The sequence below is a fragment of the Cibotium barometz genome, chromosome 22 (genome assembly GCF_041138505.1).
Source record: "Cibotium barometz isolate CiBa-2024 chromosome 22, ASM4113850v1, whole genome shotgun sequence".
Classification (NCBI taxonomy): domain Eukaryota; kingdom Viridiplantae; phylum Streptophyta; class Polypodiopsida; order Cyatheales; family Cibotiaceae; genus Cibotium; species Cibotium barometz.
This window is the reverse complement of record NC_141067.1, coordinates 1,254,539-1,264,898: the sequence shown is the minus strand read 5'-3', so window position 1 is coordinate 1,264,898 and position 10,360 is coordinate 1,254,539. Positions and strand designations below refer to the sequence as shown.

The following is a 10,360-nucleotide window of genomic DNA, read 5'->3' as shown; positions in this document are numbered from 1 at the left end:
ACAGCCAAGGGGTCTCTCTCTCTCTCTTTCTCTCTCTCTCTCTCTCTCCCCCGCTGCGCCAACCCCCTCTCCCGCTTCGCTCTGCGCCCACCCCTCCCGCTGCCTGCCTGCGCCCCCCCTCTCCCGCTGCGCCCCCCCCTCCCGCTTCGCTCTGCGCCTCCCGCTGCCTGCCTGCGCCCCCGCCTGCGCCCCCCCTCTCTCTCTCCCCCGCTGCGCCCACCCCTCCACCTTCGCCCCCCCCCTCCCGCTTCGCTCTGCGCCCACCCCTCCCGCTGCCCCCTTCGCTGCCCAGCTTGCGCTGTGCTGGCCTACCCTCCATTGCTTGTGTAGCCGTCTCTCTCTCCATCACACCTGTTCGCCTGCATTCGCCCCCCTCTGTGTGTAGCCCCTCTCTTTCGCCAGGCCTCTCTGTCACTGTTCGCCTGCATTCGCCCCCCTCTGCCCCTGGTCGCGCCGTTTTCCCCAACCCAACCCTTGCTCAGGCCCCCAAGGCAACAACATAATGGGGACTTGAAATTTCATCCATTTCTTCTCTTTCTCTCCCACATATTTACCTGCTCCTTTCAAACATTCCCTCCCTCTACAATGGGAGGGTCTATAGATGACAAAATTAGCCAGTTTGATCATATCCTTAGGGATCTTATCAAGGACCAGAAGAAGACATTGGACAGCACCATCACCGCCATCAAGAAGGACTTATTGATGCGCATGGGGAAGCTGGAGGCCGAAGCGGAAATATGGAAGGAAGAGAAGCTTACCATGCAAGAGGAGTGGGAGAAGGAAAAGCTCGCCATGCAGGAGGAAATCAACCTTTTGAAGGGCGAAGTGGAATCCTTACGCGATCGTCCACGGGAGGAAGGAGAGACTCTTGAGGTGGACAAAGAGGCAATCAAAGAAGAGATCACCAAAACCCTCACCCACATAATCGAGGGGAAAATGGAGGCAGCCCGCGAAGGATGGGTAGAAGTGATGAAGAACATCAAAAAGGAGGTGCAAGAAGATGTACAAGTGATGAAGAAGAACATCAAGAAGGAGGTACAAGAAGATGTACACATGATGCAGTCTACTCTTGATGAAGAGAAGATGCGACGGATCCGACGCCTAAACATCCGAGTCACAGGGATACCAGAGAGCACTACCTCCACGCCCGAGATTGACGGGCGGAACCTATGTATCAAGCTAGGACTAAAGGAGGATGAGCCGCTCCCATTCACTAGAGTATGGAGGACAACCCCAAAGGACTCCACCAAAGGCAAGGCCTTAGTGCTACAGTTCCCGGACGAGGAGAGTAGGATGAGCTTTATGAGAAGACGGGCTATCTTGAGGAGCTTGCCAGGGGACCCCATCTACTTCGATGATGACCTCACATGGATGCAACTGGAGCACAGAAGATTATGCATGCCGAAGATCAAGGCGGCACGCAAAGAAGGGAAGAAGATCAAGGCGGCACGCAAAGAAGGGAAGAAGACACATTATAGGGATGGTCACATCTACATTGATGGGAAGAGGGTCGAATAGCGCCATCTGGCCTATGAGACACGGAGGAAACAACATGAAGACAAAGAGATACACACAGCAATCTGGAACTGTAATGGAGTCCTATGGACACATCCAGGGAGACTTGAGGAGGTGATGGAGGGCCGGGATATCATCTTGATGACAGAGACACATGAGAGCCCGGAGATCTTGATGACAGAGACACATGAGAGCCCGGAGAGGGGCTTACCACGGGTTGAGGGTTATCAGTGGGAGTCAGCTCACCGACAGGGGATGAGACAAGCCACCTCCCGAGGTTCAGGAGGTATTGCAGTGCTTTTCAGACATGGGTTACATGAGCATGTTCGAGTCATAGCACGAGACTCGGAGGCAAGATACATGTGGATTAGCTTACGCCTCTTGGAGACCAGATGGATTTATATCGCCCTTTGCTACTTTCCTCCGAAGGGGTCGCGGTTTGCCATCACCGAGGAGCCAGGTGGAGGAGAGGCTAGTGAGTCTCCATACTCTGTCTTATCTGAGGAGATCTTACACTATTCGACACTAGGAGAAGTCTTCTTGATGGGGGACTTCATGCACGGACTCAGAGCAGATAGTGCGAGATCTATGACTTTGAGGATCCCTTGAGACTAGAGCCGCTAGCTACAGAGGATACAGGGACCACTCGGATCTCCGCTAATGGAGGAGCTGACAGCACTGGATATGGGCAACATTTGCTGGAGCTTGGGGCCCAACACCATCTCGTTATTTATAACGGGATGACTCAATGGCCACATTCAGGTGGGTTGACTTGCTTTCCAGTGGGAGGCAGCAGTAGTACAGTGGATTATGTGATGGGATCCCGGGAGGCAGCAGATATGGTGTCTCACTTCACCGTACCACCATGCCCCATTGGGGCGGATCATACATACCTATCCCTCACTTTCAGGAGCTTACTGGAGACCCACCCACCCATCATACAGCCACCACGCACTATTTTTCACTTCACTCAGGACCTAGCCGAGGTGTACGACTATCATGTTCATGATCAGCTATTTGCCTTAGATCCATCGGCACCCATGGCCATGCTCACCTCCCAGCTCTCACATGTGCTGCACTCCGCAGCCGCGAGGAGTTTCCCATACCACATACAGACAGGACGGCCACCTACATCTGGGAGCATGCCCCAGAACCGATGGTATAATGATGAGTGCAGAAACCTTTACCGCAGTCTCCGAGTGCAGAGGGCTCGCGGGGAGATCACCCAGAGGCAGGCAGGCAGGAGGATGCATACTCTCACCCGCCGTAAGCGGCGAGCTTATGAGGAGGCTCAGTACTGGGACACATATCACATGCTCATGAGCAGAGATGCTGCTGCTGCTTGGAGGAGACTCAGAGAGCCCCGTCCTCCCACACCTATTGAAGATCCTCAGACCTGGCAGACATATGCAGAGAGACTTTATGATGTGCCTGCACAGCCCCCTATACCACAGCCCACAGAGCCATGCTCCACAGTCTCCACCTTCTTCACCCCACCTATGGTTAGGAGGGCCATATGCCAACTCCAACATGGACGGGCGACAGATCATACAGGATTACAGGGAGAGCATCTCATCTATGCTATTGATACATTGGCACCATTTCTTGCTCATCTCTTCAACAGAGCTCTGTCAGAGGGGTTTCCGGCTGAGTGGACGATGCACACTATTGTGCCGATCCATAAAGCGGGAGATGTACTAGACCCTGGGAACTACAGGACCATCATGATTGGCCATATATTGGCCAAACTATACGGGGCAGTTTTGGAGGCAGAGCTGAGCACTCATGCAGAGGTTGGGGGATTGAGAGCAACAGGCAAGGCAGGCTTCCGTCGAGCCTTCTCGACCATCGACCACATTTTTACATTGAGGTGCCTGATTGATCAGGCCAAGGCACGGAGGCAACGGCTCTATTGTTGCTTTGTGGATTTCCGCAAGGCATTTGATACTGTGCCCAGAGAGCGCCTCTTTCGGCGACTACAGACACTAGGCATACCTTCAGACATGATGTGGGGCATATACACGCTATATGAGCAGGTCTTTGGGAGAGTCCGATGCCCAGGAGGCTTGTCCGACACAGTTGCTAGCACCATTGGTGTGAAGCAGGGGTGCCCGCTCTCCCCCACGCTCTTTGGGCTCTATATTGATGAGGTGGTCGATTACATCACACAGGGAGGAGGCTGTGGGGTTGAGCTATCAGGTATTACTGTCCATGTTATGCTTTATGCTGATGACATCGTCTTGGTATCCGACACGCAGGTTGGGCTTAAAAGACACCTTGTGGCTCTTGATGACTTCTGCGCACAGCAGGGGCTCACAGTGAACCTTGGGAAAACCAAGGTTATGATCGTCCACACTTCACCCGCAGTCAGGAGCCACACTACTCTCACATTAGCAGGAGGGCGGGTCGAGGTGGTGAGCTCTTATGTTTACCTTGGCATCACATTTACTAGCTCAGCTGGACGCTTCTCCATGGCTCAGGCAGTCCAAGACAAAGTGACCCGGGGGTATGCAGCTCTTGCTGGCCTTGAGTGTCAGTGTCATCAGGCACATTTTCAGGAACCCCGCACGAAGGGGTGGCTCTTTGATACATTAGTGACACCAGCCTTGATGTATGCAGCAGCAGTTTGGGCACCAGGGCTTGCAACCTCCACATGGGTACAGCTGGAGAGACCACAAATCTTGATGCTCTCGAGGATGATACGCAGCAAACCATCCGTCCCACACGACATTGTTCGAGCTGAGTTTGCTGCACCACCTATGGCAGTGGAGGCATTGTTCCAGACGATCTCCTTTATATACAGGATGAGGGAGATGCCCACGGAGAGATTATCCCGCCGAGCTTTCGAGGCATCCAGACAGCTGGTCGAGGCTGGACACACTGGATCTTGGTATGCACAGATGCTACAGTGGTTCACACATCATGGGATAGACATTGAGCGGTTGCCACCTTTTCAGTATGATCAGTCTGCTCCACGGGGTTACCTCTCTCTCAATGAGAGGAACAGAGTGATGAGACAGGACATATGGCAGCACTACATACAGGAGACATGGACAGCACCAGAGAGCCCACTACCACCGAAGATGCTGTATTACAGAGACCACTTTATGAGCATCTCAGGGGATGGGTTTATACATCGACCGCGGTACATGGATGTATACATGCCACACAGCTCTCGCGTTGCTATTGGACAGCTACGAGTCTCATCACATCAGCTAGAGATAGAGGCTGGGAGAGCGGCACGGGTTCCCAGAGCTGAGCGGATATGCAGATTGTGCCGCGAGGAGGTGGAGACTGAGGATCACTTTGTATGTAGATGTAGAGCCCACCAGGGGGTCAGAGACAGATATGCAGGATTGTTTGAGGAGCACTCTTCACTACATCAATTGATGGAGGCCTCGGACCAGCGGCAGCTTGGCAGACTACTACTAGAGCTTCATAGTTCTCGAGAGAGACTCCTCCAAACACCCGCTCCCACTAGGGGTGGGAGACAGTCCCAGCTCACAGATTTCTTCCAGAGAGCTATGCCAGTGCCAGCTGATGTACCACGTGGGGTGACCGCACAGAGAGCAGAGGAATTGAGAGCCAGGAGGAGACCTAGACAGACTGGACATAGAGCACCCCGACTCCGTCACCGAGAGATAGCAGCTATCCGAATGCGACACCAGATGGAGACACAGGAGAGGCTAGCTCGCTTTCATTCAGACTCAGGGTACATGTTCACGCCATTCACTGCCTCAGCATCGGCGATGTATGATATCTTATATCCCTCTTATGGCACTGGATGGAGTTAGACATAGATCTGCATAGCATGCTTGTACTACCCCTTCAGCATATAGAGATGCATCTTGCCTTAGCACTCCATCCACATCCCCACCCCCCCTTATATTGTTTGTATATGGGCTCCACCGATCCATGATGATTCACAGTTCATAGGCTGACTTTGGCCTCTCGTAGACGTTAATATATCTTTCTTTCTTTCTCTCTCTCTCTCTCTCATTTTCTCTCTCTCTCTCTCTCTCTCTCTCTCTCTCTCTCTCTCTCTCTCTCTTCGCAAGCAGGTTTTGTTTACGAGATTAGGATGCAGAGGATCAAGCTACATATGCACAGCATGATGTTCTTAGAAGAGATGTGTGTTGCTCTTCAACCTGGACCTATGTGTATTCAGGGATTGCTTGACGCGTCCTCTATCTTTCTCTCTCTAGGTTTTTGGCACCGTGATTGGATGGTGCACATGTGGATTTATCTGTCATGGAAACAAGACATTGGTCTTTCGAGAAGAAATAGGACTTTGGTAACAAGGAAACGGGCCTATGGTTTATGAATACAGGTCTATGGTTTATGGATACAGGTCTATGGTTTATCAGATACAGGTCTTTGGTTTCATGTGGAAAGCATGTCTTTGGATTCATGTGAACAGGTTCTAGTTTTCTCGAGGTTACATGCAAGCTGTGACTATAGGAAGGACATGTGGTTTGGTACAGCCCTACTGCTGTCTGGGAAAGGGTTGTGGGATCCATGATAGCGATGGAGAAGACCTTTTTAAGCAGGGAGGTGTCGTACAGGTGTGCCTTCTCTATAGTGTGATAACAAGAGTTTTTATTTGGAAGTCCTGGGTGAAAGCTATAAAGGATCCTATTGGTAGAGGATTAGACAAGTTGTAATTTATACTCATATTTGATCAAGTAAAGAAATACCGCAAGGGGCGCCACTGCGTTTTGGGGCCAATCGGTGTCCTTGTACTATTTGCAGGAGCACTCTAGCTCCCCCTGTTTGTTTCCCTTTTCCAGGTTCCCATGGGTAATGAAGTGTTTTGTGTGCGAGTGTTTGTTTCACCGCCCGTCAGCTTTCTGAAGGCCGGTTTCATCGTTCCATCGCCGGGATATGTTGGGGTAAAGGCATTATGCCCACCCTTATAGTGTGTACAAGCCCATAAGTTGTGTAGGACATAGTACACTTAGTACTTTTAATGTACTAAGTGCACTATGTGTACTTGAGTAAATATACATGTGTGATAGGGGAGTCACACACTCACACTTGGTGAGTTGACTTATCCCCACAACTCTCTCTCTCTCTCTCCCTTCTTCTCTGTGTATGTCTCCCACATGAAACCCTAATTCCCCATTCAACTATACCACAGTTAGAGGAGATACCGGGCATGATTTTTCAGCCTTATGGCATGGAACAGGAGCCACCAATAGGTGATATGCAGGCTGGACAGCAACCTGCAAATGATGGTCATTGGGTACGGAGGTCCACAAGACCCTCCAGAGCCCCTAACAGGTTTGTTCCAGGGGTTGACTACTTGATGCTCACTGACTGTGGGGAGCCCTCATGTTACAAGGAGGCTTTACAGAGGGCAGACAAGGCTCTTTGGGAGCGTGCCATGAAGTCAGAGATGGATTCTCTCACAAAAATGGAACATGGAAGTTGGTGCATTTACCTGCAGGCAAGAAGGTTTTGCCATGCAAGTGGGTTTACAGGCTCAAAGTTGCACCTGATGCAAAGCCAAGATACAAAGCCAGGTTAGGGGCTAAGGGCTTCAAGCAAGAATTTGGTGTGGACTTTGATGAGATCTTCTCTCCAGTGGTCAAAATGACCACACTTAGAGCTGTATTAGCTTTGGTTGCTCATGATGATCTAGGTTTGATTCAGATGGATGTGAAGACTGCTTTTCTTCACGGTGATCTCCATGAGGATATATATATGCAACAGCCAAAGGGTTATGCAATAAATGGAAAGGAGAAGCTTGTATGCAAGCTGAAAAAGAGTCTTTATGGGCTCAAACAGGCACCAAGGGAATGGTATCATAAATTTGATACATTCATGAAATCCCAGGATTTCAGGAGAAGTGACATAGATCACTGCTTATACACCAAGAAAGCTTTGGATGGCAGTCTATTGATCCTCATCTTGTATGTTGATGATATGTTGATTGCCGGGAAATCTCGTAAAGAGATGGATGCCTTGAAAAAGAGGCTGCATCATACCTTTGATATGAAGGATTTGGGTGATGCAAATCACATTTTGGGTATGCGGATACTTCGGGACAGAAATCAGCATGTGTTGTATTTGTCTCAGAAGGAATACATTGGCAAAGTTTTGCAGAGGTTCAATATGGATGGGGGGAAGAAGACTAGTACTCCTTTGCCTCCATATGTGAAACTCGGTGCTATGGACAGCCCACAGTCAGACAGTGGCAGGGCTGATATGGCCAAGATTCCGTATGCTTCAGCTTACAGTCAGACAGTGGCAGGGCTGATATGGCCAAGATTCCGTATGCTTCAGCTTGTGGCAGTCTCATGTATGCCATGGTTGCTACTAGGCCGGACATTGCATTTGCACTGGGAGTGGTTTCTAGATACATGGCCAACCCTGGCAAGAAGCATTGGGAAGCAGTGAAAGGTGTCATGAGATACCTGAAGGGCACACAGGATATGTGCATTTGCTTTGGCAAACAGGATGCATTAGTGCATGGTTACACGGATTCGGATTATGCCGGTCATCCAGACCACAATTATCCAAATAGCATCATATTGGGTCTGTGGCAAGTCCATAATGAAATCCATTGCAATACTTTCCCATGGCTGTGTGGGAATAAGCACCTAGTGCCTTTTGCCTATCGAATTTCACGTTTTGACAAGTGATACATGCACCTACATGTGCCTCTTATGTCCTTCCCCTGGCCAAAGGAAATACCGCTCGATCATGTGCATAGTAGGCATCATGCCTCTATGATCAGCACCACATATAGGCAATTATCTTTCATGAGATAACCCTCTTTGATCACATATGAGGCATGTGCATAACCAGCCATCAAATCAGTCCAAATAGTGGCAAAATCAACATCCGTATGATATAAATCACGCATGGCAGACAAGTCTCCATGAGAGGCAACCCAGATAGCTGCTACATACGGCTTTCGTAACAATGTATCACTACATTCTTCTTTCTTGGGGTGTGCAAGATCTGAAAATGAAACATAGAGAGGAAATTGGCTATCCTTATATGCTTCTCTGACAATTTAGTTTAAGTAAGAAAATACCTCAAACTCTGGTGATTTGTTTTCATAGTGAAATCAGTCCCAAAAAGGTAATGTTTCCATATGGTAAGTGCATGAATTACAGCCAGGAGCTCTTTCTCATAAATGCCAAGAGAGAGCTCTGCATCATGCAATCTACATCTCTCATAAGCCACGACATGTCCATCTTGATTTAGGACAGCTCCTATGCAATTTCCACATGCATCAAATTCCACACTGAATGGCTTTTGCAAATCCGGAATGATCAACACTGGACCATGTGTAGTTGCATCTCTTTCGATTTGAGGAATGCATCCCTCTCTACATTAATCCATTTGAATGTAGCCTTCTTCTTTGTCAAGTCATGCAGAGGAGAAGCAATCCATGCAAAGTGCCGAATAAACTTGCGATAGTAAGAGCATAATCTAAGAAAACTACGGATCTCATGCACTGATCTCAATTCGGGCCAATTCCGAATTGCATCAATCTCTGCAGGATCCATCCGCACTCCATCTTTGGACACAATATGCTCAAGATAATGTATCTCTAACAAGAAGAACTCACTCTTCTTTGCATTTATGAAGAGTTTATGCTTATGGAGTTCTTCAAAAACAATAGCCAAATGAACTCTATGCTCTTCTTCGGTCTTCGAGAAGACTAGGATGTCATCAAAGAAGACATCTATAAATTTCCTGTACCCACGGAATATACGATCCATCATTCTATTGAATGTAGCCGGGACATTTGTAAGACCAAAAGGCATAACAAGATACTCATAAAGCCCAAATGCTGTCCTGAAAGCAGTTTTATGTACATCCTTAGGCACCACACGCACTTGATAATACCCAGTCTTGAGATCAATTCAGCTAAAGCATGCAGATCCATCCAACTTGTCAAGAATGTTGTCTATGCGTGGAATTAGAAACCGATTCTTGATGCTAAGCTTATTCAAAGCTCTATAATCCACACATACGAAAAGATCCATCCTTCTTTTGAACCACGAGGACGGGTGAACAATAAAGGGAAGAGCTTGGCTAAACCAAACCTTTCTTAAGAAGCTCATTTACCTGCTTCATGATCTCCTCTTTTTGGGATGCACTTACACGATAGACTAGCCTATTAGGTAGTGGGCTACCCAGCACAAGATCAATGCGATGATCTTCCAGTCGTACGGGTGGCAACTCATTTGGTAACTCATCAACAAAACAATCATTGTACTCTTGCAAGAATTTCAGCCTCTCATTACTTAGAGCGTTTACATGCACATTATTTTCTTCAACATGATCCCGTACAAAAATCAAGTACGCAAAACACTCTTTTTCATTACTTTCTTAATTTGTACATGAGATACAAGGAGAATGGTATCACCCTCTTCACCAGCATTAATTACATGCTCTCGGCCTTTATACATAAAGGTGATTCTGTTGGTCTTGTAAGCCTTGCACGGATCAATGCATTCCAAGCAATACATCACAACCATTCAAAGGCGCTACAAGAAACCCCTCATGACCCACATAGCCTTGAATGTGTATGTGCAACTTGCCGATAATAGGCATAACCTGCACTTCTCTACCAACAAAGAAAGCCCCTGCTTCAATTTGAGAATCCATATCCTCCACTTCAATACCCAAAGCAGCTGCCATCTGTGTATATGAAGTTCTCCGTTGCACAATCATCAAACATGAACAAAGCGGACTGATCCTTAAGTTGTCCCCAAGCTTTACATACAACCCTGTCTTTGCTATCATGTGAAGTATTGCCCTCCACATCCGGAACCATATACACATCAGGCTTTGATGCATTCGCATTATCACGCTTTTTCTT

General features: G+C 48.4%; 1 protein-coding gene across 2 annotated transcripts in view; it reads right to left on the bottom strand.

The window, feature by feature from the left end:
* Positions 1-10,360, bottom strand: part of LOC147626146 (phosphoglycerate mutase-like protein 4) — a 72,158-nt gene that overhangs the window by 20,272 nt on the left and 41,526 nt on the right. The window lies entirely within an intron of this gene.